The sequence below is a fragment of the Nothobranchius furzeri genome, chromosome 13 (genome assembly GCF_043380555.1).
Source record: "Nothobranchius furzeri strain GRZ-AD chromosome 13, NfurGRZ-RIMD1, whole genome shotgun sequence".
Lineage (NCBI taxonomy): Eukaryota > Metazoa > Chordata > Actinopteri > Cyprinodontiformes > Nothobranchiidae > Nothobranchius > Nothobranchius furzeri.
In genome coordinates this window covers 60,334,968-60,339,967 of record NC_091753.1, presented here as the reverse complement: position 1 = coordinate 60,339,967, position 5,000 = coordinate 60,334,968, and the positions used below count along the sequence as shown (strand labels likewise).

The following is a 5,000-nucleotide window of genomic DNA, read 5'->3' as shown; positions in this document are numbered from 1 at the left end:
ACAGCTGGCTGACACTCAGGGCCCGACTAAAAACAGAGCTGAGGAGTGTGTGTCACACACTCCTCATGCTTGTGTGTGACACATGGGCTTGGTAACGTGCACACGCACACACGCTGGTAACAGGCAGACACATGGTAACGCCCCTGTTCAAATAACCCCGCCCCCCGAGGACACTGTTGACCATCACCTGCTACTGGAGAGGCGGAGACTGGCTAGGCCTATCAGGAACTGCTCTGGAGTGGTTCTCCTCTTATCTCTCTGAGCGCTCCTTTTCTGTGGCCGTCTCCAAGTTTAGGTCCTCCACCACCTCTCTTACCCATGGCGTCCCACAAGGCTCTGTGCTGGGCACATGGGCGTAACTGACGCGAGGTACACATGGGACATGTGCCCCGCATTTCCGGTGTAAGTGCCATCTGTCCCTTGCTCTTTTTTAGCTGTTTAAGCTGATATTGCTGGGAGACTCATTTCTCCGAGCCGTCTTTGAATGCACCTCAAAGTACAGCAGTGGAGCTCTGTGCTGCTGAGCAGAGGCAGAGCTGCAGTTCAGAGCCACAAACACTTTCCACAGTTTCTTTCAGACAACGTGAATGAGTGAAATGATGCTGCATGCATTTGTTAGCTGAATGGAGGCTAGTTAATCTCTGCTAACATACCAGGTTAGGCTAGTTAACAGTGCTTCTACCTGTTATGTCCCTCATGCTGGGTGTTATCTTTCATGTCTATGCAACACCTGTGCTCACTGTAGCTTCGTGCATGTTTGAAAGAAGTCTTTCTGCTCCAATAGACAGAGCAGTGAGGGTGGAGCCTGAAGACCGGAGGGCAGCAGCAGGGACCAAGAGGTCCAGGGAAGGAGACCTTCGAGTGAGAAAGAGTTCAGCTGTTCAGAGAAACAAGGCAGGCATCAGGAAGGAAGAGCCAGAGGAAGGATCGTCATGTAGCGCTTCTCAACATTAAAGTAACAAGTAATCTAATTAAGTACCGTCTTCGTTTATCGTAACGCCGTTTTCGTTACCGATTCAGCAGCGCGGTGTGTTGAAGCCGTCATCAGCTGACCGGGAGCTAAAGAGGCGGGTGTTTTCATCCGAGAACATCACGGCCGTGAAGAACGAGGAAGACGTGATGAATAGTTACAGCTGCAGAGTCGCTGCTGCAGGCGAGACAACTGAAGATGTCGCACCGGCTTCACCATGAACCCTACGGCTAAGCTCACTCCAAGTTTCAGTAGTTGTGCTGAGGTCTTTAACGGCTGGTCCTAGTAAAGGCCAGTCATACAGGTCGTCAGCAACAGGACTTGGTTCTGGTGTGACCCTGATGGGGGACGGAGACTCTTTCCTGTGGGACACCCCCCTTCCCAGCTTTGGGCTAATACCCTGTTTGGTCAGCTTGCTTCCCACACCAAACCCTCCATCAGGAATCTTGGTGTGACCTTTGACCCAGCTCTCACCCTGGATTCTCATGTCAGTTCTCTTGTTGGCTCTTCCTTCTTCCATCTCAGGAACGTTGCTAAGCTGAGTCCCATTCTGTCCCGCTCTGAACTTGAGACAGTTCTCCACACCTTCATCTCCTCACGCTTAGACTACTGTAACTCTCTTTTCACGTGTCTGAGCAGAACCTCCCTGAACCGTCTACAGGTGGTTCAGAACGCCTGTGCTCGGCTTCTGACCAAGTCCTCCAAACACACCCACATCACCCCGCTTCTCCTCCAGCTTCACTGGCTGCCAGTCAACTTCAGGGTTCATTTCAAGATCCTGGTTCTGGTCTATAGGGCCTTACATGGACAAGCACCATCTTACATTGGTGATCTGAGTCTCTACGTTGATGCTAGTCAGAAACTGTGTGATGAGCTCCGAGGACTAGTCTAGTTAATGTAAGGTTAGTTTTACTAATAATAATAAATGGTAAATGGTCTGTATTTGAAACAGAGCCTTCTACACTTCTAGAACCCCCCAAGGCGCTTTGCAACATAATCAGTCATTCATCCATCCACACGCTGGTGGTGATGAGCTACATCGTAGCCACAGCTGCACTGACAGAGACGAGGCTGCTTAGCGAAGGCACCACCGGTCCCTTCGACGACCACCAGCAGGCAGGGTGGTTAAGTGTCTTGCTCAAGGACACAACGTCAGTGACAGACAGACTCAAACCTGCAACTTTCTGATTATGGGGCGAGGACTTAGCTCCTGTGCCACCGTCGCTACATAATGAAATAAAAACTATTCAAACATCTCCAGAATGTTTTAGATGGATCACATTTCATTAGGATGCGTGACGTAAACCTGAAGCAGCTGCATCGCTGGAGCGATAGAAACACTCTAAAGCTAACGGGTTCACGAGGAGACCCGCCTTCTCAGGAGCTCATGCTCGCTGCTAGGGTGGAGTCTGGGGGGCTCTTTTATATTTAGGTGTCCTGCTTAGAGGGACACAGATTGTGTGTGTGTGTGTGTGTGTGTGTGTGTGTGTGTGCGTGCGTGCGTGCGTGTGTGTGTGTGTGTGTGTGTGTGTGTGCGTGCGTGCGTGCGTGCGTGTGTGTGTGTGTGTGTGCGTGCGTGCGTGCGTGCGTGCGTGCGTGCGTGTGTGTGTGTGTGTGTGTGTGTGTGTGTGATGGTGGATGGCTGCTTATACTGAGCCAGGATTCTCTGGAGGTTTCTTCCTGTTAAAAGGGAGTTTTCCTCTCCACTGTCGCTGCATGCTTGAAGAAGAAGAAGAAAATATAATTTCTATAGCGCCTCTCAAGATAAAAATCACGAGGCGCTTCACAAAAACAAAAAATATAAAAATTGTAAAAAAGCATTTAGAAAATGTTTAAAAATGTATTTAAAATAGCACCTTGGGCTTCCTGACAAGGTTGCAGAAGGTGCTTTATAAATAAAGCATTAATTGATTGATTAATTGAAAATGAGCAAAAATAGGCAATTGTGATTAAAAATGTTAAGAAAGAGAGAGAGTGAACAGGAAAGAGGGAAACCAGTGGATCCTGAGGAAGGTGGAATAGGTGGGGAGAGCAGAATAAAGAGAGAGAGGTGAAGAAGGTCATACAAAAGCCAGCTTGAACAAGTGAGTCTTCAGCTGCTTTTTAAAGGAGACCACTGAGTCCACTGATCTCAGGCTCAGGGGGAGAGAGGTCCAGAGTCTGGGGGCCACAGCAGCAGATGATCTGTCACCTTTGACCTTTAGCCTGGTGCTGCACAACCAGTAGGCTTTGATCACTGGACCTCAGGGACCTGCTGGGGGTGTAGGGACTAAGAAGATCACCAATGTAAGATGGTGCTTGTCCATGTAAGGCCCTATAGACCAGAACCAGGATCTTGAGATGAACCCTGAAGTTGACTGGCAGCCAGTGAAGCTGGAGGAGAAGCGGGGTGATGTGGGTGTGTGGGCTTGCTTAGTATGAGGATTGCTGTAAAGACTCTGACACTAGTCAGTGACTCGATGCGACCTGCTGGGTTCCTTATGTAGGAAACATTTTTTTTTCTGATTGGCTTAATGACCCGACCTGTGTTGGAATGTTTATTATGCGATGTGCCTTGAGACGAGTCTTGTTGTGATTTGGCGCTTTATAAATAAAGTTGAATTGAATTGAATCAGACTCCCAGCAGGTCCCTTAGGTCCAGTGATCAAAGCTGGCTAAAGACCCCCGATTACTGGACGACCCGCTCTACCTCCTGAACTGCTGCTGAATCTAGTTTTACTTCCTTCATCCGGTTGTTCAGAACTATAACAGCAAGACGGCAAATAACCACGCTTCCTCTGATGCCAGAGTTACGTTACCGTAATACGTGTAGTAAGTGCTCCCTACCATAAAACAGCCAAGAGTTCTAACACCAGATCTGACCCTACTGTGTCTGACTCGTCTTCGCTTGTTATCTAGAATCTTCTGGTGCTGATCCGTAACTGGTGACCCCCCAACAGCAGTGAGAGGGTGACTGGTTGGTCAGGTAGAAATGGGCTGCAGTAGCCCCGGGATGCCACTCTTACGTCTTTCTTACATACCTTGATGTCCGTCGTCTTTGGAAGCTTTTCTGTTGCTATGAAAGCATCGCACTGTTCATTCCTCTGATTGGTCCTAGGGCTGCTGCAGCAGGGGATGTTTGAAAGACATCCGTAGACTACGACTGAGCTGTCTCTGGTCGTGGCCAGACTATATTTACATTATAGGCTAACTTGGCAAAACTGATAGGCTAACAGCTAGTGTGACCACAGCTAAATGAAGCAGATTCGGTCGTAATGATGAAGTTTATAAAGTCATTTTTTTCACAAACTGCTGTTAAATTTGAAGACTGGCCGTTAGCTTATCAGTCCTGCAGGACTGAACTCTGTTTCTCTGAGAAGTGGCACTCAGAGAAACACCCAGAAGGTAAAGATGGTGTTTACATTTGAAAAATGAGCCTTTAATGGTTTTGTTAGTGTTGTTTTATTCTGAAATACCAGTTAGCTAAGTGGTGATGAGGTTCTGATGATCCTCCTCCTTCTAACAAACCGTATTAATCAGCAGAGATCAGATGTGTTTTTACTGAGGTCTGAGGTCCAAATGATTGTGTCTTGATAAGATCTGTCAAATTATCTGGTCTCTATGTTGTTAACTCATTCAGTTCAATTCAGTTCAGTGTATATGGCTCCAAATCACGAGGAGTCTCCAGGCTCCACAAAGTAAACCTTCCAGATTAAGGAAACTGATCATGAACTACTCTACTTCCGCTGAGAACTTCACTTGTGCACATGTCGATACGCTGCCCTTCTTACGGTAAAAGCCTGAGGCCGTTTATCTGATGTGGCTTGTGCTACTAAGCTGCTCGGAGCTGCAGGGGGTTGCACCTGCTGTCTTCCACCTCCGCAGCAAAATGAAGAAGTGAGATAGTCGAGAACATCCGAAAACCGCCTGCAGACAAAATAACTGTGTCAGGTTTCTGCTGAAACGTGTGTGTGTGTGTGTGTGTGTGTGTGTGTGTGTGTGTGTGTGTGTGTGTGTGTGTGTACTTACGATTAAGTGTGCATGAATTTTT

The 5,000-nt window shown here is 47.9% G+C and overlaps 1 protein-coding gene across 3 annotated transcripts in view; it reads left to right on the top strand.

The window, feature by feature from the left end:
• The window catches only part of LOC107379771 (mitogen-activated protein kinase kinase kinase kinase 5), a 72,167-nt gene that overhangs the window by 619 nt on the left and 66,548 nt on the right, over nucleotides 1–5,000 (top strand). The window contains exon 2 of one of the 3 annotated variants that reach the window (XM_070543722.1): nucleotides 785–962. The exons of 1 other annotated variant lie outside the window; for it this stretch is intronic. The gene's annotated coding sequence lies outside the window, so the exon portion shown is untranslated. Of the gene's footprint in view, nucleotides 963–5,000 lie in introns of all 3 variants that reach the window. One more of the 3 variants, XM_070543721.1, reaches the window with a different exon arrangement.